At 43.8% G+C, this 15368-nt stretch overlaps 1 long non-coding RNA gene across 5 annotated transcripts in view; it reads left to right on the plus strand.

The window, feature by feature from the left end:
- LOC141413677 (uncharacterized) overlaps positions 1–15368 on the plus strand; it is a 103675-nt gene that overhangs the window by 18742 nt on the left and 69565 nt on the right. For 4 of the 5 annotated variants that reach the window (XR_012438447.1, XR_012438444.1, XR_012438445.1 and 1 more), the window contains 3 exons: positions 3359–3398; positions 3652–3736; positions 6533–6887. This is a non-coding gene — a long non-coding RNA (uncharacterized lncRNA). The remainder of the gene's footprint in view (positions 1–3358; positions 3399–3651; positions 3737–6532; positions 6888–15368) is intronic. The other variant, XR_012438448.1, reaches the window with a different exon arrangement.

Consider the following 15368-nt stretch of genomic DNA (forward strand, 5'->3'; position numbering starts at 1 on the left):
ATCACAAAAAGCCTTATATGTCATGTGAAGAACGGTGCATTTTATCTTATCAGCATTAAGGGACCAATGATAAATTTTAAATACATGGGATGGGATGATATTTGTATAGTAGGAAGAAGCCTTTGGTACCAGGCAGAGGATGTACTATTGGGGGGTTAGGTTGGAGCCAGGAAGACCAGTTAGGAGCACTTGCAAAAATTCAGGCAAAGAAGTTAGGAGCAGTGGTGTACAATGGTGATGAAAGAGAGCAGTTTACTTGAGAGATTTGGGGGAGATGAGATCAATTTGACTTAAATTTTAGTTATAAGGAAGTGTGTGAGAAAGGGAACATTCAGATAGCTCTTGACCTTCTGACATGGACAAAGGATGATTTTGTCCTCTCCAGTCTCAGAGTTAGGGAGATCAGGAAAGGGAAGAGCTGGGAAGAATAAGATGGGGGACTTTTTAGCATGCTGAATCTGAGAGACTTGTGAGAAGTCCAAGGGTAGCTGTCTAGCAGGCCACGGGATCTGTGAGTATAGAACCCAGGAGCTCTGTACCCAGGAATCTTGCCTGGATTGTCTTGGAGAAGTCATTAGAATATGGATGGTGCTTACCATCTGTGCATGGTTGAGTTTCCATGGGAGGGATGTAGTTGATAAGAGAACTGAGCTTTGGGAAACACCTGTTGGAGAGCTGGATGCAGAAAGAAGTTCATGTAAGGGCTAAAGAGGAACATTCAAAGGAGACCAGGAGAGGATGGAGAGCCAAAATGGAAGCGGGAGAACATCAAAAGGAGCACATTGTGGGTGATACGGTAAACAGTAGAAAAGGAAACAAAGCTATTGAAAATCACTCATATTTGGGAGTTAGGAAGGTCACACAAGACCTTGGAGAGAGCTGTTTTAGTATAGAGAAGGAGAGGAACAAATCAAAGAGCTGAGGGGTCTTTGAAAGGTGAGCCTAAGGGTAGGCTCACTCAAGGGAAACCTGGTTTTGGAGAAAGAGAGAATAAGAATATTATTTAGAGACAATTGATAATTAATAGCCTCATGAGGTAGAAAACACTTGAAAATGTTGAAAGAATGAGAGGAAGAAGCCAATGTTGAGAGAGAAAAATGCAAGACATATTGAGGTCAATTATTTGTGGGAGGGTATAGAAGAAATGGGGAAGAGTGGATGGAGTGTGCTTGGACACAAAGGGAGGCACAATTTGTACAGGAGATTTGGGGAAGGTGGTGAGGATGTAGGCACAGCTTGGCACTAAGTGACAACGTTTACATCTGATTGCCATTTGTTTTTCTTGAGTGAAATAAGCACTATCAGGGTTTGGATGTGAAATGTCCCCCTCAGGTTCATATGTTGAATGCTTGGTTCCCAGCTGATGGTGCTATTTTGGGAGGTGCTGGAAGCTTAAGGAGGTGGGGCCTAGAGAGAGGAAGTAGGTCACTGGTAGCATGTCCTTGAAGCCATATCGTTCCCTAGTCCCTTCCTATATCTCTTTTTCTGCTTCCTGGCCACCATGATGTGAATTCTTCTGCCACACATTCCCCACCATGATGAACTGAAACCATGAGTCAAAATAAGTTGCTCCCTTAAGTTGCTCAAGTATTTTTGTCACAGTGACAAAAAAAACAACCTAACACAGGCAGCAAGGTTGTGTCTATTAGGGTTGATGGCAAATAGGACTTAAAAGTTTTGCCCTGTTGCTGAGGATAATGGGTAATGGGATTGACTGGAAAATTGCACAGGGATCACTGAGGGCTGTGAGAGATTCCTCTGAGACTTGTTGTCAGTATTTGCAGCCCTGTCTACCCTCAGTGATCCACAGCCAAGGGGATGTGTGAGTGAAGCAGACCTCTGGTCAGCCTGGTCTGTAAGTGGGGTTGGAAGTAGAAAGACAGACAGTGTTGTTGGAGCTGTTGGCACAAGAGTGGCCATGGCCAAATGGGCTTAGTTGGGGGAAAAAAATGGCACAAGGAGAGAGCTGACACACTGGAAGGAAAGGGAGGAGTCCAGAGTCTGGAGATTGTGATGAGGTGAGAGAATGGGCAGAGAGAAAGAGCTGGAAAGATAGGACAATGTGTCAGAGACCTCGAGCTTTCAAATATCAGAGATGGGACTATTTTGGATGATGGCAAGTCCAAGATGGGGCCTAAGAGTGGGATGGAGAGGAGTGTAGGGGGTGAAAAGCATTTAGATTGTGGTCAAGGAACCAGAAAGCTTTAGTGCTCCCTGTCATTGGCGATCCTTGGGACGGTTGCAGTGACTGGCACAGAAAGAAGTCACAAAGCAGCAAGTATGAAAGCAATGGTTCAAAGAGATGGCCATCAGGTTGGAGATGAAGACCTACCCACTTCTTGCTGTGCAACCAAGTGGTCTCCTAATGAAAACAGACGAGTGACAGGGAGGGACAGTCCTATTCATTGGCTGCTTCTGCCAGGCTAGAATTCTGTGGGACTCTGCTAATTAACAGCGAAGGGATGAAGTGAGTTATTTCCAGGACACAGACAAATGGAAGCTTCAACAAGAAGAGCGTCAATGACTTGTTCAAAATGACACCAGCAAAAGGCTGACCTCAGTCTGTCACTTCATCCCTCTCTTCCTTCCCCTTGGCTGCTTCTCTTGCAGTTAACCTATTGAGCCTCAGCCAGGTCCCCATGGCCTTCTTATTGGGTGTACTCTGGAGAGTTGGCATTTCAATTTGATACAGGGATGCAGAGGGGAATTTTCCTACTTGGCAGAGATGTGAAATCAGGAGGAAGTGTTTTTCCTGCACAGCAACAAGAGGTATCACATCATGACTTCTTCTTTTTCCTGTCCCGCTCTGTTGCTATTTACAGAGCTTCAGCAATTCCATAATACCTTTTGCCTGGAAAGGGTTTTCCTCTTGCCACAAGCCCCAAAAGTCCTATTGTTTTTCTTCTGAGGTAGACATGTGTGATTCTCTTTGCACCAATCTAATCTCTGTTGGATGTGAATTTCTGGAGGGTCTGAACACCAATGTGGATTATTGATTGTAGAATTCTCCAAACAGCCCTTTGGATGGAACTCTTTTCCCCACCATTCTTTTTTTTTTTTAATTTTATTATTCATATGTGCATACAAGGCTTGGGTCATTTCTCCCCCCTGCCCCCACCCCCTCCCTTACCACCCACTCCGCCCCCTCCCTCTCCCCTCCACCCCCTCAATACCCAGCAGAAACTATTTTGCCCTTATTTCTAATTTTGTTGTAGAGAGAGTATAAGCAATAATAGGAAGGAACAAGGGTTTTTGCTGGTTGAGATAAGGATAGCTATAAAGGGCATTGACTCATTGATTTCCTGTGCGTGTGTGTTACCTTCTAGGCTAATTCTTTTTGATCTAACCTTTTCTCTAGGTCCTGGTCCCCTTTTCTATTGGCCTCAGTTGCATTTAAGGTATCTGCTTTAGTTTCTCTGCGTTAAGGGCAACAAATGCTAGCTAGTTTTTTAGGTGTCTTACCTATCCTCACCCCTCCCTTGTGTGCTCTCGCTTTTATCATGTGCTCAAAATCCAATCCCCTTGTTGTGTTTGCCCTTGATCTAATGTCCACATATGAGTTGCCCACCATTCTAAAGCAGATATTTTGAGACTTTAATAACTGACAGGTACACTGAGCCCTAGTCTCACTCATTGTTCGCTGTGACACAGGCAACTCAGATGGGAAAAAGAAACAGAATGAGAGGTCAAGACACCTGGTTTAATCTTGGCTTTGCTACTGGCTGTGCAGCCTCAGGTAAGTTTCTGAATCTGTTTCTTCATGTGCAAATCAAGAGAAATAATACCTCTTTTATTTGATGTAGAGGAAAGTGAAATGTGATTGTATGCAGCCAGTAACTGAAATATTAGAATGATTGATTAAGGGAAGAGACTAGACTGCCATCTGCATAGACTATCAGCCCCTATGCATGAGTGTGGGCTTCGTTTCTGTACTTAAGCTGTATTTTTTGGTAGTACTGGCATTTGAACTCAGGGCTTCACGCTTGCTAGGCAGGCATGCTACTGCCTGGGCTACACCTCTAGCCCAGAACTGTATTGTTCAGTAGATCAATGCCTCGGGATGGCAGTTATCTATTTCTTAAGTTAAACTATCAAATGTGCTGAACCCTTGGACTGGGCTCCCCCACTTTTAAACAAACTCAAGCATTCCACATGGGAGTTGGATTCCCGGCAAGGCGGGAGCACAGAATGAGCCTGGCAGTTTCATGTTTGATTTGTCAGGGTGCCACGTGAAGTTGGGTGCCAGGACCATGTTACACGATCCACACCATCTTACTGACCCACCTGTCACCAAGCTTATGGCAGGCGGGCATGTGAGAAGCATAGCTTGCATTCTTCTCTTTCCTGGAGAGTTTAATGAAGAAAGTCACCTGGATGGGTTGACTCTGCCTGCTTTCCTTCCTTTATTTTGTTGGATCTTCTGTCACTCCAACCTAATCCAGAGGGTGAGAGGTCATGCGTTTGTCCTGAGGCTTTATTAATCATCCATCATTAAACAGCACGATATGAATGAATGCATGTTTAGGTGAGGTAATTGAGAGTGTTTGCGACTTTGGGGTGTGTGTGTGTGTCTATTTCATACAGACGCAACAATTCAACTTTAGCTCTCAAGTACATTATGCTGACATAGGACTGGCTGCCTGGGAAGAGTTGTTCCCTCACCATAGCCACTGAAATCCCCCCCTTCGTTTTCCTCTGGTGACTCCAAAGAGTAAAGACAGTGAGTAGACAGCAAGACTTGCAAGGCCTGTTAACAATTGCTCCTGCACTGGTAATATGGATGAATGGAAACTCTTCCTGCTAAAGTCACTGCCATTGCCCCGTGGGCTAAAAGATTATTGCTCTATAGAGACCAGTAGGAGGTGGAGAGTGCAGGAGTGAGAGAGCGAGCTGCAGCACCTGCACACACAGCCTGGCTTGGGAAGGAAAGTAGCAAAGCCTTCCCCAGAATCAGCTGGCAAAGGGAGGAGGGGTTAACATGTGCCTGGCACAGGGACACAGCCACAGGGGGCCTGCCCCAAGACAATCCCCCTTTGTGGATTATCAATATCACAAGTTCTTTGGAGAAGAGGAGCCACACATCTTTTCTGGGACTTTCTGTAGATGCTCTGTACCTCATTGATATGAAGTTTCATAATTGAGTCTGCCATTTCTAATTTAAGATACAACCTAGTGTATTGTAATCAGCCTTTATTTTTATCTTGATAGGCTCTCAGGACCCTCTGGCTACTCTTGCATTTTGATATCTGTTTTAAATCTTTTTAAAATTTTGTTTTTATTTTGAAATGTCAACCTTTCAGAAAAACTACAAATAAAGTGCAAAGACTTTTTTTTCATGGAACACTTGAGAGTAAGTTGCCAGGATGATGTTCCATCACTATGGAAACATTAGTGTAGAATTCCATCACAGTCTGAACGCTAGCACGTACACATTAGCACCACCCCGTTCTCCAAGCTTGCTGATGATTCAACAGCTCTTGCAATGGTTTCTTTTATAGAAAAGGTCACTTCTCTTTCCTCTCTCTCTTTCCTCCTTCTCCTTTTCCTCTTCCTCCTCTCCTTCTCCTCTTTCTTTCTCTGCCTTTCTTTGCATCTCTCTCTCCTTCTCTCCCCTGCCCCTTCCCCCTGTGGTACTGGGGATTGCTCTCTGCACCTCAAGCACTCTGTCCCTTAAACTATGCCCCCTGTCCTTTTGTTTTTCCAATAGAGTCTTTTGCTAACTTTTGCATGAACTCCTCCTGTCTCTGCCTCCCAAGTAGCTGGGATTACAGGCACAAACCACCACACCCAGCTTGGTTTTTTTTTTTTTTTTGCTTGTTTGTTTGTTTGGTATTCTATAGTGTTTACACATCACATTTTCTTTATTCCTTCATCCATTAATGGACACCTAGATTGATTTAATTGCTGGATCATGATCATTCTATTTATAGGGTTTTTTTTTTGAGAAGCACCTATACAATTTTTCATAAAGGCTGTAATAACAGCTTGTTTTTTTGAGATAGAGTCTCACTAACTTTTGTCTGGGCTGAACTGCCACCCTCCTGTCTCCCTCGTTTTCAGCTTATTTATTTGTCAGTGTGTGGACTATTGTGTTTATTAGTAACAAACCATTACTTTATTGTTTATCTTTTTGCTGAAATTTCCCTGGATTTGACAATTGGGAACCTGTTTACATACGTCTTTATTATCTTCCTGAGTACCTCCCTCATTCGTGAAGCAACTCTATGGTCCAGGTTCTTTTCATACTTCTCCTGACCCAGCCCTGAAATCTGCCATTGCTCTCAGGAGCCTCAGTTCTTTAGTAGAGAATGGCACGCAGAAAGCGGATCTGGAAGAGAAGTGTGCTCATTGCTACGGGGGCGTTGCTCCTCTATCCCTTTCCATGGAATTGTGAGCATCGACCTACACGGACAAACACTCCACACATGTACATACTGCTGTTTGCATCCTATGTGTGGAAACCACAAGTTTGGGTTAATCTTCATTTTCAGCCCAACACCCAGCGTTCATTGTGTTTTCTCTCCTTCTACAGTTGGAATTCCCCGCCCACAGTGAGGAACTTGGCTCATGTTATCCCAAGTCCATTACCTGTTTGATTGATCTGTCTGGATACAACTGTCCCGTAATGGTGACGACATCCTCACCTGGACGTCTCTTTTTCCTGCATCGGTCTCCACACTTCATGCTGGACCTCTCCCCAGGTGTGGGTGCCTTCATCAGCCTTTGGGCTTGATACTTCACCTTAGGCCCACCTAGCACAGTGACTGCCCTAAAGACTTTGGACTTGATGTGTTTAGGAAGGGACTGGAAAGAAGGAACAGAAGGATGGAGAAAACTAGGCCTGGTCATTGCAGTGGCAAGTTAGTACCCAGAGAGCATGAAACCAGGTAAGCAGTTTGGTCTATCAAATTGATTTTTTAAAAAATTCTTTTTATCTGATACTTAAAAACACAGCATTGTATATATTAATTGGTAGGAGATCTATGTTAATGAGGCCCATCCTTGTTGGAGTGTGCTGCACCATGCCAATATCACACAATTTCTGTCTTCTTCTCACCTCCCACCTGAGTGGCCTCATGGATGCCTGTGGATCCTGTATCCAAATTCCAGGCCTGGTTCCTTGCCTTACCTCAGCCTCACTTGGTTAAAGGAAGGAGGTCAAGGCCCTAGACAGCACCACTGCTCCCTCCTCCAAGACCATCTCCAGATACTTCCACCCTCTATGGCCACTATCACTGACTGAGCTCCTGGCCCTCCTCCTATCCCTCTTCCTCCCTCTTGAGGGAGGCATTTTGTTCCTGTCACAAAATGCCTGTGAGTCTTCAGGGGCTTGCCGTGTCTATTGACATGGGGCCTCATCCCTGGACTCCTTGGGCCCAACCACATCCTGCTGAAGGCTGGAAAAAGAGTTAGGTTCACTGCTCTGTGCATGAGGCTATAAGATTGGGATTGGCCTGCCAAAGCAAGGGGCCATCTTTCTGGCACCAGAGTGAGTTCTACTTTGTGACATCATGAGTCATGGTCTCCCTGTCACTCTCAGGCATTGCTACCATCTTTTCCCTGATATGCCTTGAACAAAGGCCTGTTGCCTACACTACTGTTAGAGATATTTGGGGAAGGGGACAGAGAGGGTGCTACCATGGGGTGATGAATAAGCAGGAGGGAAATCCAGCTGTTTCACCCCTAATGTGACAAATGGCAGTTCTCATGTCAGGTTTGGGTTTTATGTGCCTCCACAAGTCCTAATCAGTTTGAATTTGGCACAGGATAGGGACAGCTAGCTTTCTTCTCTGAGTCACAGGAAAGAAAGAACATGGCTCCTTGGGGGCTTCTAAATGCCAGAACCAGAGAACTCAAAGATGTACTCAGGGAAATGCAGGAGACCGATGTGTTCACCTCCTCTCCACTGCATCCACTCCAGGCTTCAAGATTCTTGAGTGATGTGACTCCTTCCCCAGAACATAGTGGCATGCTCATAACTTGTTAAATACCATAATTAAAATACTTCTCTTATTAACTTCGTGATAACACTTCTTTTTTTTTTCTCCTCTGAAATTGCATGTTAGCATTTGGTTAATTAAATTTCCAGTTCCAACAGAACTTCCATGGGGTTTATGGGGGCCCTTCTTCCTGGGGGGCGGGAGGTGGCTTGGCAGGTCAGGCAGGTTCTGATTTTTTTCTGGGGCTAAGGGCTTCTTCTGCTGGAATAAGGGTGAGAGGAGAAAACAGAAGTGCTTTATTCAGTCTATACCTAAATAAAACTAGCTAGATTTAGAAAGTAAAAATAAAGAACATGTGGTTAAATTTGAATTTCAGGGAAACAACCAATAGTTTTTTAGTACAGTCATGTCCCTAAAATCACATGGGACATACTTATACCAAACACTTATTGGTTATTTTCCTGAAATTTCAACTTAGCAGGATGTCCTGTATTTTCCTTGCAACCCCACATCTACTTCTAACCCTGGGCTCACAACTCCAGGAAAAAGAGGTTTCTACTTGTCTTTCAGTATCTGATGATTCTTTAATTATGGAATTAGTATTGAGGGTTGTTTTTATTATTTTGGTCAGCTTCTTGTTTCCACAATCTCAAAAGACTTCGCAGTTGTGCTTTGTTAATACTGGTATAACTGATCCACTCATTGCCGAATCATTGGGATGACATCTACCATGTACCATGTATGGGAAGCTAGAGACACAAAAATTGATATGACGCTGACTTTGACCTCAAGGAGCTTGCTGCTCAGAGCAGGGGCCTAATGGTTCATGACCTGGATTTGTAAATAAAACTTTATTGAAACACAGCCACACCTATTTGTGATTATGGCTGCTTTCACCTATAGTGGGTGAACTGAGTGATTGTGACAGAAACTATGTGGCCTCAAAGCCTAAAATGTTTATTGTCTGTCCCTTGACATAAAAGTTTGCTGACTCTTGACTTAGAAGAGGAGCGGTCAACAGTGTGAATAATATGCTAAGAAAGATGTAGAGGCACAAAGAGGAGGGTGGTGAATCCTGTCTCTGTTCCTCTCAAAGAGTCTATCAAAGCCAATGCTAGAGCAGAGTGGGAAGGGGAAAGGAGAGGAGGTTCCAAGCAGAAGCATATGCAAGGCACAAGGAGCACTTTAGGGATGTGAGATTCCCAAGATATCTTGAGGGTGTCCATATATCAACTTAATTTATATCATATCACAATGTTCACTTATACCATGCTATGCTAGGACTTGAGGCTGAAATTAGAATCCTTATTTTATTTAGGAGTAAATGAAGGATGCTTAATTAAATATCCCAAGATGGCAAGAAGGAAGAGGAAGAGCCAGGATTCCAACTCAGAGTGAGCCCATCTAAAGCTGGCATTCTTAGCATCCTCTGAGGTGCCTGCAGGATGCACCTGCCTATAGGGATGATGGCATGTGCAGTTACTCTAAAGCAGTGGTCCTCAGTAGGATGAATGTGCCCTCTGAGGGCCACTGGGCAATGTTTTGGGACATTTCTGATTGTTTCAACTTTGAGGAGCAGGTGCTCCTAGCATCTGATGTGTAGAGGCTAGAGATGGTAGTTAATATCCTACAAGGCACAGGACAGTGACCTCCCACCACCACTACCAGGAATGATCTGCCCCATGAGTGAGAAGCCCCAGTGCCCAATACAGGCAAGTAAAGGAGAGTACTTACTAAATATTTGTGGAACTGGAAAAAAAAAATGTTCAGGGAATGGATAAAAGATTACAGTTACAATGAGTATGGTGTCATGATGGGAGATGGTGCTGAATTATACATTAGATTTGGATTGTAGGCACACAAGTTCTGATGTACAGGAGTTTAAATTGACTTTAAAGGCCTGGGAAGGATGAGCAAGATGTTTCAGTTTAGGAGAATGACATCATTAAGTGTATTTGTTGGTGGGTTACACTGCATATATGTAAAGAAGGGATTTGCATAGTGAGATCTATCCCATAGCCTCAATGACAGTGGGAGGCAGAGGTGGAAACAATGATGCCAGGGATTAAAAGGGACACCTAGCTGGCTTTGGTGTGAGAGCTGACTGTGGAGTTGACCATGAAAACACTTATTTGAACAATTACAGCTCTGAGGTAAGGAAATATAGGAAGGTAGACCAGATGCCTGTTCTTAGGTGGAGAATGGCAATGAGAAGGGTGATGACATTGAATTTGCAACTTTGGAAATGGTTATAGGATTTCCTGTTTCACTGTACTAATTTTCAGTAAACCACTGGAAATTTGAATCTGGAACTTGGAAAATTAAGCTATAATGAAAAAAATTGATTTAGTGTGTATTTTCCCACTGGTGAACATTCTTTCTGCCATAGTTTTAGCCATCATTCACCATTCTCCTCACCAGAATGTGAAGTCCCAAGGCCAAATGTGGTGTAGAGGTTCATACAGGTTTGGGTTTAAATTCTGGCTCTCCTGTGTACTAACTACGTAATAGTAGGATGTTATTTTATTTCTTCGATCTAAAATATTTCCTCAACTGTAAAATGAGGATAATTCTAGACACCTTACAGGGCTGTACCTTCATTCATGCTAGAAGTTTGTTCCTCTAATATTGTACTCTCCTGTCCCAGTACAAACCCCCCCTCTACACCCTAGTATAGCATTTAGAAAAGCTCCATACTGATTCTAGAGGCTAATTATCTTTTGGCACTAATCAAAAATTGAAAAACTCACTGTGAAAATGCATCAAGCTTTTCCTACCTGCTTTCTGAATCCTTTTCTCTGTATGAATGTTATATTTCAATAAAAATCTCAAAATGGAAGAAATCTCATGTGCAGCATGAAGAAGGGAATTACTGATCACATTTCCCCAATGTTCAGAGAGAATAAACCATTACCAAAGCTTTTGAAGACTCACTCAGCTCTTTCTCAACACTCTTTTTCTTTAGGAAATTGATATTGGTTTACTATTTCTGTCTCTGTTTGAACATCAGAGCTAGAGACCAGGTGACAGCCCACTAGGACCTCTCTTGGATAATAGAATATCCTTGGCGTATCAAAATATTATTTTGTTTGCCTTTTCGTGAGTGATGTAATGGTCAGTTAGAAAGGGGAGATAAATAATTTAGTTTGGGATACTGACTGAATCAATAGACTGATTGCCATTTAAAACCAGCCAATGACTAACTTGTGGGAAAAGAAATGCAATAAATGTGATAAAAGACATGTATCCAGAATATATAAGCAATAGTAAAAAGGCAAACAACTTAACAAAGAGTGTGATAATATTCACCAAAGAAACTATATAAGTGGCAAATAAGAAAAAAAAAATGCCCCAACACTGTTAGTCATTGGTCATAAAGGAATTGCAAACTAAAATGATGACACACTATTTCACACCAAGTGAACAGGCTAACTTAGAAAAGACTGGTAACATCAAGTGTTGGTGAAGATACAGAACAACTGGAACTTATATATTGCAGGTGGGAATGCAAAGTGGTAGAGCCACTTTGGGAAGCAGTTTGGCAGTTCCTTTTAAAGTTAAACATACACTTAACTGTATTTTTTTCTTTTTGTGGTACTGGGGTTTGAACTCAGGGTCTCACACATGGTAGTCAGGCACTCGACCATTTGAGCCACTCCACCATCCCCTACTTAACTGTATTTATTAGTCAACTTCTTGTCATTATAACAAAATATCTGACACAGGTTCCTTATGAAAAAGAAGTTTATTTAGTTCACAGTTTTTGGAGGTTCAGCCATGGTTCAGATCTCAGCTCTGTCACATCATGTCAGATATCAATGGTGGGAAAGCATGCAGAAGCAAGCAAATGATTACAACTCCAACCAGGAGTAGAGAAAGTTGGGTGGGTCCAAGCACAGGCTTTTATAACAATTTTCTCCTGAGAAGTAGCAAGCGTTCATACCAGAAATACCTCGCGCTCCCAGTGACCAAAGGACCTCCAACTAGGTCCCACCTCCAAGGGATCTACTACATCTCAACAGCCCCATTCTGGGGACCACACCTTTTCCCTTGAGCCTCTCAAAACACAGCACCTGCCTGTTCACTGGTACTTAAGTGAGACACTTCACCTTGTCCTGGGAACATCAATCCATGGGGTACATATGTCTGTCCTTACATTGCCCAGGGGTGTTCTGAAAGTCAGTCCTGGGTTCTGCCTTTTCCTGGACTTCTGGAAGGATCCAGTTAGGAGGAGAGCACTGTGGAGTTGAAGGACTTTTACCTCAGCACCCTGTGTGTCTAGTCAAGCTCCCTCTAAGCCTGCAGGCTCCTTGCTGTCTGACCCTAGCCATCTACCCTCGCTTCAAATTACAACTAGGACTGGAAGCCAAGAGCTAGACCCATGCATCACCGTCCTCATTGAGGAACAAACTGAGCTTCCAGCCAGCAGAACTTGGCGACTGAAGCCTGAGAAGCAGTGAGCTTATCCCAAGAAGGTGATTTTCTACGTGTGCTTCTACAAGCAGCTTCTCTCTGTGGAAGCTATATATTTCTTTCTGCTGCTTTTCTATTTATAGATGAGCAGTCTTGTAGGGAATGGAGTTGGGATGTGTGGTTGTATGATGTGGTAGGCAACTGGCAATTGAGCTGGCTTCATTTAAAGTAAGGTCAGTGCCATCAGTTCAGTCCCCCTTAAGTTCTGATTGGCCTAGCTAAGTCTGGAGCCAGGGGATGCACTGCTGTTCCAAAGTAGTGCTCTTAAAAATGAGTCTTCTTGGTTCCAGATGGGACCAGGAGGAAGGGTCTATGAGGCTGCATTTTACAGCCTTTATTCGTAAATAGGAAAATGGCTTCTCTCCTCCCCCAGCCCCCAATCCACCCATACATGTACTTCAGTGTGGTTTGTCAGTTCTTAACGTTCCTGTACTGGGCAGGGGAGTGGCTTTTTGGGGACAGCCTGCTCATTCTTCACCTCCACAGAGGTAAGTGGATCTGGAGGCATGGGAGAAGCTTAGCTGGGGCTGGAAACTGCAATGGCAGACATGCAATCTTCCACATTGGTGATTTTGTATATGCACTTCTTGGAAATCCAGAAACATTCTTAGGAATTGCATCCACTCACTCACTCACTCACTCACTCAAAAGTGCCTCCTGGATGAGGCATCTTGGCTGCTTAGGCCATCCTGGGAGAGGCTGTGGCTGGTAAAAAAGCCCTGTTCTGAGCTGATTCTTGCTCACTTTCTAGGTGACTTTGCACAAGTCGCTTCCCATCCCAGGGCTTTCTGCTTCTCTCTGAGCTTCCTTGCAGCTCTGACACTCTGTGTTCCTGCTCCATGGGGCAAGGAGGATCGGGACTTCTGTGCCAGGACAAGTCTCCTTCTTGCTTCTGCCCTGGCCAAGTTTGAGAGAGGGTGGGGCCAGCAAGCCTACTCCCTTTGGGCTTATCCTCAAGGTCCTCCCTCTTCCTTATCCTCTCTCCTCCCAAAGCTAAGGGACAGATAAACAGAAGAAGAGGAAGACAGAGAGAAAAACAAGCAAACAACTCTCCCTTTTGCCCCCAAATCTAAAGATTTCCTGCCACAAGGGAGGAATATCAGGTTTCAACCTGAACAGATCAGGAGCCGTGCTCCCCAGCTAGTTCCTGACTTCAGAGCCCAAATGGGTGATCTTTCTCAAGTCAGATGGTGGTTCAGGGTGAAGACTGACTACTTAGGTACACCTCACCAAGGCAACGTTTAGGCAAACTGGCTCAGAGGTGCTGACATGGATACTATGGGATAGCTTCCTTCTTTTCTTTCCTCTCAACACCTAAGGTAAAGAACACCTGAGCTGGATAAATGGAGACCCCTTCTTAGAGATTTCTTACTTTGGGGCATATTCAGTCTGAAATAGTGACAATTCAGCTAAGGTGTCAAACCCAAGGCATCCCGGGGTCCTGCAGTTTCACTGATAACCACGGCATGTGGCTGATGAGTCATATCATGCATGACAACTATGTTGCTAGAGGAAGGACAGTGATGTGTGTGTGCTTGTGTGAGTGCATGTATAAATCAGAGTGGTGGGGACTTTGATGTGGATATCCACATTCTCCATTGAGGCATCTCTGTCTGCACCAGATTTCCTCTATGACAGTCATATCCAGGGACAACCAAGTTTTCTTTACCTGGTTAGCCAGAATTTGAGCTGCTGTCTATCAAATCCCCAGTGGTGATCACAGACCAGTAGGATCCTGGAATACCAAAATAAGCTTCCTCCAAAGGGGCCCAGAGAAGAAGCAGAAGACATTCCTGCCTCTTATCCCTTCTGGGGATTGATGCCAGAAATTTTCAAAAGCTTGCATGAAAAGCAATGAGGCTCTTAGTTTCCCCAGCTCTTGTATTTTATTGCTTTTCTCACTTAGACTCTTCAGCTGCATGCTTGAGGCATCAAGCCCACCTGTGTGGAGAAGTATTGACCCATTGCACAGTGCTGCAGGGATTTCATTCTTTTAGAGGATGTGGGCAACATTTAAGCAAGACCAGAAATCCCATTTGCCAGGGTTCCTTGAGCCACACAAGGGCAGGCATTGGGAAAGGGTACACAAGTTGCAAGTGGTAAAATTGGATAGGGCCAATTTCCCACTCCCCTCTCTTATTGAATGGAATCAAGACAGGATATTCTTTTCCAGAGATAAAAAGCTACAATGTCTAGACACGTGTCTTGTGCTTGCAATAGACAGGCACCTAGAAATCCGTGTGTCTATAGAAAGTTTGAAGTTGAAAAAAAATTGAAATATATTTGAGGAAATCATCGTAAGAAAATCATTGGCAATTCCTTTGTGAAATGTGTTATTTCTTCAAATTCTGCTGTTACCCAGGTTTTTCTGCCTTAGTTTGACTTGGAAAGAAGAATCTTCACCTTGGGGGGGGGGGAAGTAAGCAAAAAAGGTCTTTGGCACCTTTCACCCCTCCTTTTGGGATCCACTTAGCATATTGGGGTGTGTGGACACCCTTTCTCTCAGTCTCTTACAGTTACTTAAGTCATATTTATTGTTTAGCAATGAAATGTGCTTGTTAGAATTTTTTTCTGTATTTTAAAAACTTCCTATTTCAGAGCTTCTATAACCACTCTCAAGGCATTTTGACCTCACTCTCTTGAGAAACTCAACGTGTTTTGCCATCTCTGATGAAGAACCCCAATTTGATATTCAGTGTGTGCAGTCTGCACCCTCCACAGGAAGTGACGGGAGCTAACTGGAAGACTACTGCAGAGAGAGTGGACAGAAGTGGAATTGATCCATTTTAGACCACAGAGGACCTTTGGACTCCAGGTTCAAGTCCATGTGGAACTTGCAGGACTCTCGTTACTGAAGGAACTGGTGGCTTTTCCCCTCTGCTCTTCCCTGGGCTCTATGAATTTAATGTAACTCCACTCTGGGCATTGCAGGCTTGGAAGCCAAAAGTGGACTCT

This window comes from Castor canadensis, chromosome 11 (genome assembly GCF_047511655.1).
Source record: "Castor canadensis chromosome 11, mCasCan1.hap1v2, whole genome shotgun sequence".
NCBI lineage: Eukaryota > Metazoa > Chordata > Mammalia > Rodentia > Castoridae > Castor > Castor canadensis.